Raw genomic sequence first — 12,652 nt, forward strand, 5'->3', positions numbered from 1 at the left:
TTTGAACTCATCATCTGTATAAAAGACACCTGTCCACAGCCTCAAACAGTCAGACTCCAAACTCCGCCATGGCCAAGACCAAAGAGCTCTCGAAGGACACCAGGAAAAGTATTGTAGACCCGCACCAGACTGGGAAGAGTGAATCTACAATAGGCAAGCAGCTTGGTGTGAAAAAATCAACTGTGGGAGCAATCATCAGAAAATGGAAGACATAAAAGACCACTGATAATCTCCCACGATCTGGGGCTCCACGCAAGATCTCATCCCGTGGGGTCAAAATGATCATGAGAACGGTGAGCAAAGATCCCAGAACCACACGGGGGGACCTGGTGAATGACCTGCTGAGAGCTGGGACCAAAGTAACAAAGGTCACCATCAGTAACACACTACAACGGCAGGGAATCAAATCCCGCAGTGCCAGACGTGTTCCGCTGCTGAAGCCAGTGCATGTCCAGGCCCGTCTGAAGTTTGCCAGAGAGCACATGGATGATACAGCAGAGGATTGGGAGAATGTCATGTGGTCAGATGAAACCAAAGTAGAACTTTTTGGTATAAACTCAACTCGTCGTGTTTGGAGGACGAAGAATACTGAGTTGCATCCCAAGAACACCATACCTACTGTGAAGCATGGGGGTGGAAACATCATGCTATGGGGCTGTTTTTCTGCCAAGGGGACAGGACGACTGATCCGTGTTAAGGACAGAATGAATGGGGCCATGTATCGTGAGATTTTGAGCCAAAACCTCCTTCCATCAGTGAGAACTTTGAAGAGGAAACACGGCTGGGTCTTCCAACATGACAATGATCCAAAACACACCGCCCGGGCAACAAAGGAGTGGCTCCGTAAGAAGCATTTGAAAGTCCTGGAGTGGCCTAGCCAGTCTCCAGACCTCAACCCCATAGAAAATCTGTGGCGGGAGTTGAAAGTCCGTTTTGCTCGGCGACAGCCCCAAAACATCACTGCTCTCGAGAAGATCTGCATGGAGGAATGGGCCAAAATACCAGCTACTGTGTGTGCAAACCTGGTAAAGACCTATAGTAAACGTTTGACCTCTGTTATTGCCAACAAAGGTTATGTTACAAAGTATTGAGTTGTATTTTTGTTATTGACCAAATACTTATTTTCCACCCTGATTTACGAATAAATTCTTTACAAATCCTACCATGTGGATTCATGGATTTTTTTTTCACATTCTGTCTCTCACAGTTGAAGTGTACCTCTGGTGCAAATTACTGACCTCTGTCATCATTTTAGGTGGGGGAACTTGCACAATCGGTGGCTGACTAAATACTATTTTGCCCCACTGTATGTCTAATGTCATTTACTTTCTGCTCCTTTATTTACTTTTACATTTTTTCCACAATATAATTTTGGAGTAATAAGGTTCATTATGTGGAGTGTGAATGATGTGGTGCCAATTGAGCGGTGATATTCATGATAGTTTGAGATGTAGTTGAAAGAAAAGGTTTCAAATTAGTTAATTTAAAAAAATAGTTTGGCTTTGGTGTTAAAATATGGAGGTGTTATAAGATTAAAAATGTTGATTGGCTTGCTTTTGATCACAAATGTGAAGAATTATTTGGTTTTGATTACTGCCTCACTTGTTTAAATCAAGTCCAGATTAAACGTGGTGCGTTATTAATAGTCTTAGTCTGTGTGTATGCGTGCCTTCTTGCTTTATGTACTGTGGTATTAAAAAAAGATGACATCATGCTCTGATGCTCTTGAATCTCATGATGCATTGAAAACTGTTAGAAGCTTGTAGAGCATTGCACTGTGTCTGTGTGTGTTTGTGAAAGAGAGAGAGGGGAGGGTCTAATCCTGCTGTGTCTGATGGTGTAGGATCTTTCTGTGTGTGTGTGTGGGGGGGGGGTTGCACTTGTGTGTTTTTCTGCCAGTCTGTAGCATTCCATACCATGACTGAGTGCAATACTCACAGATGCATGTCCTCATCTGTGTGCGACTCCCACAAATGCCTCTATCAAACCCTCTGCAGTCCACTATCATCCCATTCCCTGGCTTGCTGCACAGCTTAGCCAACAAGTCCGCTTGTGTTTATGTTTGTGGGTATGTTCCTGTCAGTGTCCTTTTTTTTAATATGAGTGCTTCTCACATGTTGCTCACCCCACCTTTTCTTTCATCACCTTCCTTTTTGTTTTGTTCCACTTTTCTCCCCTCCCTGGTCTAATCTCACAGGATTTAGTTGAGGGAAAGAAAGTGTGAAAGAAATAACATAATTGTGATTAAATGCTGTTATTTATGTTGCAGTGCAAAAGAAAAGCAGTTTGGGCCATTTGAAGGCCAGTAAATGTGTTTTTTGTGGTCTTGTTTTTTATATTTGGCAACATAATTGTTGCTCTCAGGTGATGATTCATGTGAAAATGAAAAGCAAACTCAAAAAACATGAACCATCTGAGAAGCAGAACCCTTCAGCCACATCATCATTTCTAAAAGCTCCTTGGTTGAGTGGATGATTGTGTACACATCAGTGGGGTGATAAGGCTAGTTATTGTAACACTAAATGTGTCAAAAAATTTTCCCTTCAGGCTGCGGTTGTAAATATATCACAGTGCATTTGAGTTAGCGTAGCTAGCATAGGGCCAAATAGTGTGAGATCAAGGTGTGTAGACAGTAAAGTGAAATCAGTAAACCTTCAATCTTCATCACAAAGATGGGTTTTTGTTTCTAAATCAATCAAACTTTAAATCTGATTCCAACTCTAACGTGGACCAAACGGGAGAAAGAAAAAGAACATGAAACAATTGAACTTGTTTTTCTGCATTTTGAGCCTCAAGTCATTCATTTAAGTCCTTTTCTTGGTGGTACCAGAGTAACAGTTTGGGTTCATAATGGGAGGAGGTTCAGGTTTTATTTTTTATCTTTGTAGTTTTTTGTTTTTTTACAAAGCTACTAAAATCCAGGTTTAATAGCTAATTATGCCTTGTAACTGTCACGATCCTGGGTCTTATGACCCAGTGTTTTGAGTTTTAGTTCATTTTTGATGTTTTAGTTTATGTAAGCCATGCTTCCAAGTTTCTTGTCTAGGTTTTTCTTATTGTTTGTTTAGATTCCCCAGTTTAGGTTTGTGTTAATTTTGCTTCAGTTTGCCTTGCCCTTTGTTTGTACCTTTTCTACCAGCCTTATTAAACGGCTCACCTTTTGTTAACATTCAAGTTTTGTTCCCTGTTCCTTGGAGTCTGCATTTTGGGTCCTTTTTCAATTCATACAGTCTGCCCTCGCCAGACCGTGACAGTAACACAACTCTAAAAGGTGGATGCATGTAATAGGAGAGGATCCAGGTGAAAATGAACTTAGCCCAAAGTGTCAATGAAAGTAAAGTTAGTTGGTGTCATGGGGGCAATAAAAAAAACTCTGCTAGGCATGTGGAATTTCCAGCTTCGGCCCCGTTCTTACAGGAAACTGGAAAGTATGAGGTTTCTAACAGAAAGAAGGGCATTCTTAAAGTTCTTAGTGACAGGGAAAACAATGCAGGAAGGCAGTGATGGCAGGGCAGGGCTCGACAGTGCAGGCATTTCACTTATTTAACTGAGTGAAGAGTTAAAATCAATTAGCAGCTTGTGTGAATAAAATCAGTTGTAAGTTTCAATCCAGTCATCCTCGATTTTTCTGAACAAAAATGGTGATAACACACATGACAGTAAACTTAGACGCAGTGAAAGATTTTCCTAGACATGACCAACGCTCTGTGCTTAAGGCCTCAGTTACACAGGCCTGGAGACCAGAAAGCAACTCTCTTAGGATGTTAGGTTGTTAGGAAAAGACAGTCAAACTGCCACAGTTTGCGTTCAAGATGCTGACTTATCTGCAAATGTTTGCTAACTAACCACTGAGCAGGATTAGTTGAAACTTGGAAATAGTGTAACACAAACCAGAGATAGAGAACGCTTGCCTTCAAAGTAAATGCTGTGCTAACACATTTTGAAAGTGGTGCAGCTATTCACAACTGGTGAACAGTCTCTCTTTTTGGTTTATGTCACACTTTTCTCGGTTTCACTATGGTTTAGAAAGTAGTTTATGAGTGTGTATGTGGACAACCATAACTAGCATGGCTAGATTGTTTGCTAGCAACCAAACAATTGCAAGGATGTATTAGAGTGCAGCACCCTATACCTTTTTGTGGCCAGTTTCACCCAGCAACAGCAGGCAACCTCCAGCATCCACTCACCAGCTGGCCAGGGAATACACATTTTTCACTAGCAAATGGTGGTCTTACTGGTGTCTATCCCTGTTTATCCTCAAACCACCTGTTATAAAAAGGTTACACAAGAAGAAAACTGATCTGTTCACCTGCACCCCCATTCTAGTTTGTTTCACACAGCAACAGCGCACTATAATTAAGGACAAACCAAAGCTTTTTGTGTGCACATTTACTGCTGACATAGTTTGCTCTTCAAATTTGGCAACTTGTTGTAAACTTTGCTGCAGGCTGCAGCAGCTACACCTGCAGAATACAGGGTGCACATAAGACACACTGTATTTCAATGCTTTTATTACTAATTGTTGCAAATGCAATTTAATCCTATGAAAAATATATGTCTGCAAATATTATGCTTTATAGATTAAAAACGAGTATCTAATGTATTTCAAATTTGACTTTTTTGCCAATAAAAACTGAAAATGGGCTAATAAAACCAGCACAGTTAACCACCATACATGTTACACACAGAGCTCTAAATTTGCCAATTTCCCATTGACTGAAGTTGATATTGACATTGATGTTGATGTTGAGATAACCACTCACTTTCTGAAGAAATCATAGCAATTACTGCACTGGCAAAAACTGAAAACAATAAATACTGAGCCACTACAGAGCAATATCTTTATGAGTGTAGGTCATGCACACAATGCGCAATTATCTCTAAAATTCTTCAAGACCTTGCAATTCTTATGATCTCTAGTCTCATGCATTTAGAGAATGATAAGGGCTATTTTGGGCTTCATGCTCATCAATATGTCTCATACTGAATGTAAATACAGTCTTCGATGTTGATGGAAAAATCAAGGTTGCTCACTGATTTATTTTGGAAAATTCCTGAGAGGAAAACGTGTGGGGATTTTTTTATTTTTATTTCTTTCTTTTTCCTAAAATAAAGAATTTAATTGGATTTTAAGTATTTTTCCTTCCCAAGATGTGCTTTGTTGTAAATAACTTGCACATCTGGTCAGTGGTTTTGCTGCCTCCTGGCAAGCCTTGATGCAGTCTGTGTGGGTGAGTGAAAAAGACACAGAGGGCCTGTTTAAAAAAAAATATTTAAAAAAGATCTGAGATGAAATAAAAAGGGAAAAGGGGAAATTGGGTAAATATGCAGAGCCTAACTAACAAGAGTAAGGGTAAACAAATTTGTATGCATGATAGGGAGGCTGAGATGGGGAGGCAGATGGAGGAAGAGAGAGAGTGAGAGGCAAAAAGAGGAGCGAATTCACTGACATCATTGGAGTTGGTTTGTGTCAGCATGCATGTGTTGAAAGTAGATGTGAGTGTACTGGAGCGTGCGCTGGGCAGGAGGGGAGGGCTCAGAGCAAAGTAGTGACGTATTGTAATCTGGAATACCGAGAAGCCGAGCTGTGCAGAATCTGGGCATAGCGAGGGCTTATGTTACGTCATACAAACCCACGCACACACATGCAGAAAAGCACACAAATGCACACGTAGCCTGTCGTGAGTCCTGAAGGAACACAACTGTTACTTGGGAGAAAGGTCAGGAGGGTTAATGCACGTGTGTGTGTACATGCTGTGTGAGCAGTTTCTTGTTCCCTGCCTTATTGTTTTTACTACCTGATATTAGTAAATATTGAGGTTTTGCTTCTGAACCATCCCCTACCTTCAGTGAACCCTTCTTCTTCTACTACTACTTTTTCTTCTTCTTCGTCTTCTCCTTCTTCTTCTTCTCTGCTGATATGCACCCAGGGGAAGGACTCAGTGATGCCAGGTGAAGATGCACAGCCTCATGTTTTGAGCCGCAGTTTGGACCCCTCTCTCTTGCAGCAATTTGCCCAGGGTTGAAATGACTCTCTCCTGGACTGGAATACAGTATGTTTCTAATGCACCTCAACCCAAATGACTGATGGTACAGTCTCTCCAAAGAGCTGGAAGATGCCTATTTCTAGCTCCATGACCATATTTGGCACTGACCTCAGGAAAAGGAAATAATGCTACCCATGTCACCCTCCCTTCTTTGCTGGTTATTTTTGACCATCCCCCTTACAGCTCCCTTAACCCTCAAGCTCTTTTGTACTCCTTTTGATAAACATCAAATGGCCTTTTTAAAAGAAAAAAAAACTCCTTACAAAATGACTTTTATGGTCCGAAGAGTCCAAGCAGGAGAGACTTCTGAGATGAGTGCAGTCATGTACATTAATGTATCCCCAGTGGTTAACCCTTTAGGCTGGCTCGTGCCTCGATAGTTTATTTTTACTCACATGTTACATCAGGGGCATGTTTCTCCTTGGGGTTCTAACAAAATTAAGTCTTGCATAATTATTTGCATGCACCGCATATTGAGCACAAGTCTATTTATAGAACACATTTATATTTCCTGACGCACATTATGTGTCACCCTGATTTATTTGTACTGTCTCAATACTCCTGGTGTCATTTATAAGGACTGACAATAGCAGAATAGTTTGATCATTTAAAAAGAGGCCTTGCGATAGATGTTTTTGAAAATATTCAGGGTCATTTTTCTTTCTTGCATTAAATGATGGGCACAGGGCTGTCGTTTCTCACATATCATTAACACGCTTCAGATAAAAGCAATCCTGATTCTGGTCACGGTATCAGCAACTCTGGTGATGGCCCCAGCTTTGGGATACTTTGCAATTTAAATTAGTACAACAGAGGGCCTATTGACCTGTTGAGGTGTACTTACTGCAAATTGATTTTCAGTTTGAAACTACGGTAATGGTTGCCAAAGTTGGGTCTGCAGTGGAAGCTGAACCCCCAGCTGACTGTTTAGCAGAGGACACAGGGCACACTCAGACTGGGTAGTGAGCTGCATGTCATACAATAGTCCCCAGAGACCACAAAATATTACTATAGTTATGTGCAAGAGGCATAAAAATATGTTTTGCATGTATTCATAGACAGATAGATAGAATGAATATGCCAAATTACACAAGAACTGGACTGAAAGACAGTGGCAAACCAAATTTTTAATTGTTGTTGCAAATTATTTTCAATGTGTACAGAGGAGGTCAACACTGATTGGCAACAACATAATTTTTTAGCATGACACTGAAGAAAAATTAAAAGCACACAATCAGTCGTGGATTGGCCTCCTCTGAGCCTGGACCTCAACATTTCTGAAGCCAGTGGAGGATCATCTTGGCAGAGAATAGAGCAAAAGGCAACCAGCATCCACAACTGAGTATCAAATGTCCAAGAAGCCTGGAGAACTAATCCTGAAGTCTTCTTAAAGAAATTACAACAAAGCTTGCCTAAGAGAGTTCAGGCTGTGTTGAAGAACAAAGTTGGTCATGCTTTCAAGCATGTTAGAATTGCAAGAAATGTTTCCCCTTGTATACTCTATTTTCCTGTTTGCATATCTTTTAACAGATAACTGCACCTATTTCCTATTTTCCTTGAAAAATATAAGGAAACAAGGGGTGGCTCAAGACTTTTGTATAGTACTGTATTAAAACAGATACTTGCTGGCACAGAAACTTTTATAAAGGCTTTTTTTTAGTAAAATGTTAACCATAATTACCAGCTTATAATCATAAACTGTTACATCATGCATTTATCAGGATTCTTCCACTTGGCACTACAAATGTTTGTACAAGTAATATAGCGGTTTCAGTTTGAATCAAAGTAGTGGGTCAGCAGACAGGCAATAATGTCACAGTATCAGTGTGTTAACTGAGCAGTTAAGTCATCTAGTGGCCGAGTCTCCACTTTAATGTAATCTTTTCTACATTCTCAGTGAATCCATTCGTGTTTCAGGGCCAAATGCAAAGCTTTAACCTAATGAGACCATTAAAATACACAGCACACTGTCTGCCTGATTCCGCCTCGAGATCCTGAAATTGTACCAGTTTTGGAACTTTGCAAGTTTGTAAGTGAACAGAAAGAGGCAGGATGAATAGTGGAGAGTAGGTGAACTCATTACTCAGTTGAAGAACACTAGTGCATTAGTGGTTGCACGTTATAATAGAGGGTCTTCAAACATTTAATCTCTCCCCAAGAAGAACAACTTTGTCCCCAGGAGCTAACTGTACTAAAAGGTTGTGCATGTGTGTTTGCATGTGCTGCCCTTTGATTTGATCTCCTCAGCCTTATCCACCTATCGCCATGGTTGTTGGTCCCAGCGTGTTTTTGTCCTGCGTCTCCCCTCAAGTTTTCAGTGGAAAATAGCATCCGAAGTTGGGAGTCTTTCCTCAAATGACGCCCTTAATACCACAGTGACTGGTTCGTTCCTGTGCAGTATCAACACTTCCTGTCATTAGCGGGAAGTCTGTATGTGACTGAAACAGATGGACACTGGAGAACTATTGACATAGACAGAGACAGTAGGATCATTAATGCTTTGCCCAGAGGAACGAGACCTCTCTCCGGGTCTCTTAAGCGCCTGTTCTATTTTACCCTCATCAAAATCGTCTTGTCAGTGCTAGCTGTCTGAGAGACAGGCTCCATCAAAATAAGAGTTGTATTGAGATATGTCAAAGTCACAGCAGGAGATGCCTGTCAGAGCTACAGAGTTCTCATAGGCCAACGTCACAGGTAATCACACTCACTGTCCTTGTCAAGCATAGGGGGATCTGAGTGGTTTATCTTTAGAAAACACAATCGACCAGGATTCACTCATATGGGATCATAAGGAAGACAAAAAAGTTTCCATGCAACTCCTCCTCCATCTCAGTACGAGAGCAGCAGCGGCTGCCGACGGAGGTTTATAACTTGCCATACGGACACCATGTTTGAACCCACAGTGCTCACGCTTGACTGTGTTTGTGCTCGCAGGCTAGCTGTGTGCTCACATACCATAATTAGCGTAATGAGTTATTTATAGCCAGCTGTGGAATTAGCTGTGGAATTGCCAGGCAGCCGCAGGGCTGATTAAGCCACTTGCCAATCAATTATTTATGGCTTCCTGGAGAAGAGTAGCTTGTCCTCTTTTGTGTGCAGCACCATGGCAACACAACAGGAAGCAGAAATCCTGTGGAGAGGAAGTAGACCCTATGACAGAATCAGCTGTGGCACCCCTGTCTGCACCATGGTTCTCTCTCTTTCTCTCTTATATTCACACTCACTCCTCTAATATAAACCATACTTTTATGAGGAGCCGTCTATGAACTCCCTCGACTCAATAAAAGGTGTTTATGCTCTCCATTTCAGGGAAAATAAATAAACTGGACGGATGAAAGTAGATTATTCCCAACTGTTGAAATGAAGGACCAGACTGAATGTGGCATAGGAACTGTGCCTTTCATCCAGTCACTGCATGAGCAGGTACACAGTAAATGAGGTCCTCGGGGTCATTTTTGCTTTTTTACACTTCCTAATTGTAGGGGGAAACGCTCCAGAAGTTTTGTTTTTTAAGTCATAAAAGGTTTTCTGCTTTGCTCCAATGTACAGCAATATGACCACCATAACTGAGGGTACTTTTTGCAAAAATACAATAGCGTCTGTCACTATTTCCTACAACAAAACTGTTGCAAAATCCTTTCTGTGAGTAAGCATGAATCACTGTCTTGACAATTAGCAGCTAAAGATGGACTGTTTTAAATTTCAAAATGTGAAGTCAAGCCCAGCTGCAAAATTTACCAGCAAAATTTTTTTTTTAGGATTGGTAAATATGCACTTTAATATCCTTTTTTCCTGTGTGTTCCTGCATGTTTCTCACCTTCCTACCACACAAACTTGCACTGCATCCCACATATAAAGGCAGATGCATTAAGTAAAAAAACAAAAGAAAGAAAAACAGTACATAACAGTCCAATTAAAGTCTGCGCAGCCTGTTCTCTTTCACCTAATAAAGTAACTGGACGAATCTACCCTCAGCATGTCAGACAGAGGGCAGAGTGACGCTTTGAGGCGAATTTCAATCAGTCTGTCTCACTCCTACACAGCAAGTTGGCTTCTGGCTGTGTGGGAGGCCCACAGGACATAGCCATGGGCTTCATCTACACAGATCTGCCACCCAAATTGAATCTAAAATCCTCTGCAGTTTTTCCTTATCCACTTTTTTTTCTCCTCTGTTTGTGTAAATCGGGTCCCTGCAGAGACTGCTACGCTTGAACTTTTCAAACTAAATCAGTAAAAGTTCCAGGGAGCAAACAACAAAAACTGCATAACTGAAATCCAACTTGTGAGGCCTTTGTTAGAGTCGACACGAGAGAAAATTGACTTACCAAATGAAATGGTGAAAGTACAATAGGTGACAATTAAAGCAATAAATGCATTACTGCTCTTAAAGGAGAACAGAAAATTAGTAGACAGTTTTTGTTTTTTTTCATTTAAAAGTTAATCTCTCTTGGGATTTCAATTGAAAATTGAGCAAACAAGCATCTGAACATTTTGCAATGTCTTGCAGCTTTCTCACATTTATATATTTCAAAGGTACACTTGGGCACCACTTACATGTTTGCATTCCAGGCTTAAAAGCTATTACCTCTCACAAAATGTGGGTATTACTTGCAGTTAAAGGTGGAGTAAAGTTAGCTGTTCCAAGCACCAATCAAATCCCATTATGCAGATAGGCAGGAAGATGCAGATGTAGCCTAACGCTGAAATGAAAAGTGGTCATTGCAGTGGGTAATCAACCAAGTTTTCATTGAAAAACTTCACACTACCTGCTAGTAACCAAAGCAATCATAAATAGATTTTTGGTGCAGCTCATTCTGTGTGATCAATTTCACCTAGCAACAGCCAACAACCTCCAGCAACCACTCACTATCCAGTCAGGGAATACACAATTTTCCCTAGCAACTGGAAGTTGTGATGGGACCACTGACCGGTCTCTAGGTATGTGCGGCTAAGGCTTTAGTCATGGCTAGCTAATTTCATGCTAACTGCTTATTGAGGCTCCTTTAGCTTGCCTTGTGTGTTTGGAAAAATATGGTTGGCTGTTGTCAATATGACAATATCTTCGGCAAAAATGCCCCTCAATCATCAAGCAACCATTTTTGGATTCTGTTAGAGCTGCAGTTTAAAATAATACGGAGCTCTGGTACAGGTTCTTAGTTCATACACTCCCATATGGAAAAGATATATATAAATCTTATAAAGTTTGTATCTGTCTTGTGTGAAACTTGTATGAAAAGCAAACAAGGGTGAAAACAGATATAAGATCCCTTGAGAAATTATATAATGAAACTTGTATGTTTTGGATACTTACTAAAACAATATATGAAAGTAATGAGAAAGTGGCCACTTTCATGAGTAAATCATATAAGTTTTTACTATTTCTTTTCCATATGGGCTGTCTGAAAGCCATTTTACCCCCCTGCTCACACTCAGGGCTGGGCACCAAAGATGACCATATTAAGTGCATCCCTTCTCAGTGATATCATACAGATCAAACAAGTGTCTGAAATACTGCAGTGAGTGCAATCTGAAGCCTGCATTTTTCCCTGACAGGGATTACTTCCATATACACTGACCTCATTATTTAAACTTAGACCATATTTAAAATGAGTATCTACCACTGTGGAAGAGTAAGTATGACAGAAAATATGAGGCACATAATCAAAACATTGTCTTGTTTCATCTTTATATATCCGTACAAATGACAGCTGGTCATTTTACTGGGGGTTATATGTTGGTCTATGTGTAAAACATAATACCAAAACACATAACAAAGATGAGCCGAATGCCTCCTCCCTCCCTCATTCCACAGAAAGAAATTTTCAGTGTTAAACACATTGCTATCGCAAACTCCCGTGTGTATTTTTTATCACTTCCTCCCTCCTTTTCTCACTTTCTTTCACACATTTCTCTTCTCTAAGCACTATATTCCTCGCCTCAGTTCTTCTGGAAGGACATCTGTTTGCCCACGGAGTCATCAATCCCAGCATGCCTGGCTGTTGCCCAACCTTGGCTATGTGTGTTTTTTTTTTGTTTGTTTTGTTTTCTACCTGCTGTCTGATCTTTTGCTGAACAGTCATCACTTTCTCATTTTACAGCATTTATCGAGAGGATGTACGAGTAGATGGAGTTGATGCAAAGACAAACATGCATTTCGAGCGCGATGACACACAACCGCATTCAAATACAGATATAGCATATTGTTCGCATCGACTCACTAAGCTTTCAGTCTTTTCCTGAGGACTCCACATATATGCACACAAATCAAGGATTTCGTGAATAGGAAATGCATATTCAACAATACTTTGAAAGACCTCTGTGTGTGTGTATGCAGACATATACCTAAACAGAGGAGTGTTATCTACAAGGACAAATGAATGAGTAATGTTTGCTGTTGCAGGAAGCTGAGGTGATAGTGTGTTTTTGCCTCACGTGGTGTGAACATGCAGGCAGTGTACTGGCACAGACATTGAGTGCAGAACAAACTCAATGCCTTTTTTTGAGTTATCTTTATGGAATATAATCAATCAATCAAAGCTTTATTCGCCACATGCAGGTTGCCCTGCAGTGAAATGGAAACCCCCCCCCCCCCCCGACCTTACACA

This window comes from Aulonocara sp. 'chitande type north' Nkhata Bay, linkage group LG17 (assembly GCF_057382095.1).
Source record: "Aulonocara sp. 'chitande type north' Nkhata Bay isolate Kocher_YH1m ecotype deep benthic linkage group LG17, A_spYH_male_GT1.1, whole genome shotgun sequence".
NCBI lineage: Eukaryota > Metazoa > Chordata > Actinopteri > Cichliformes > Cichlidae > Aulonocara > Aulonocara sp. 'chitande type north' Nkhata Bay.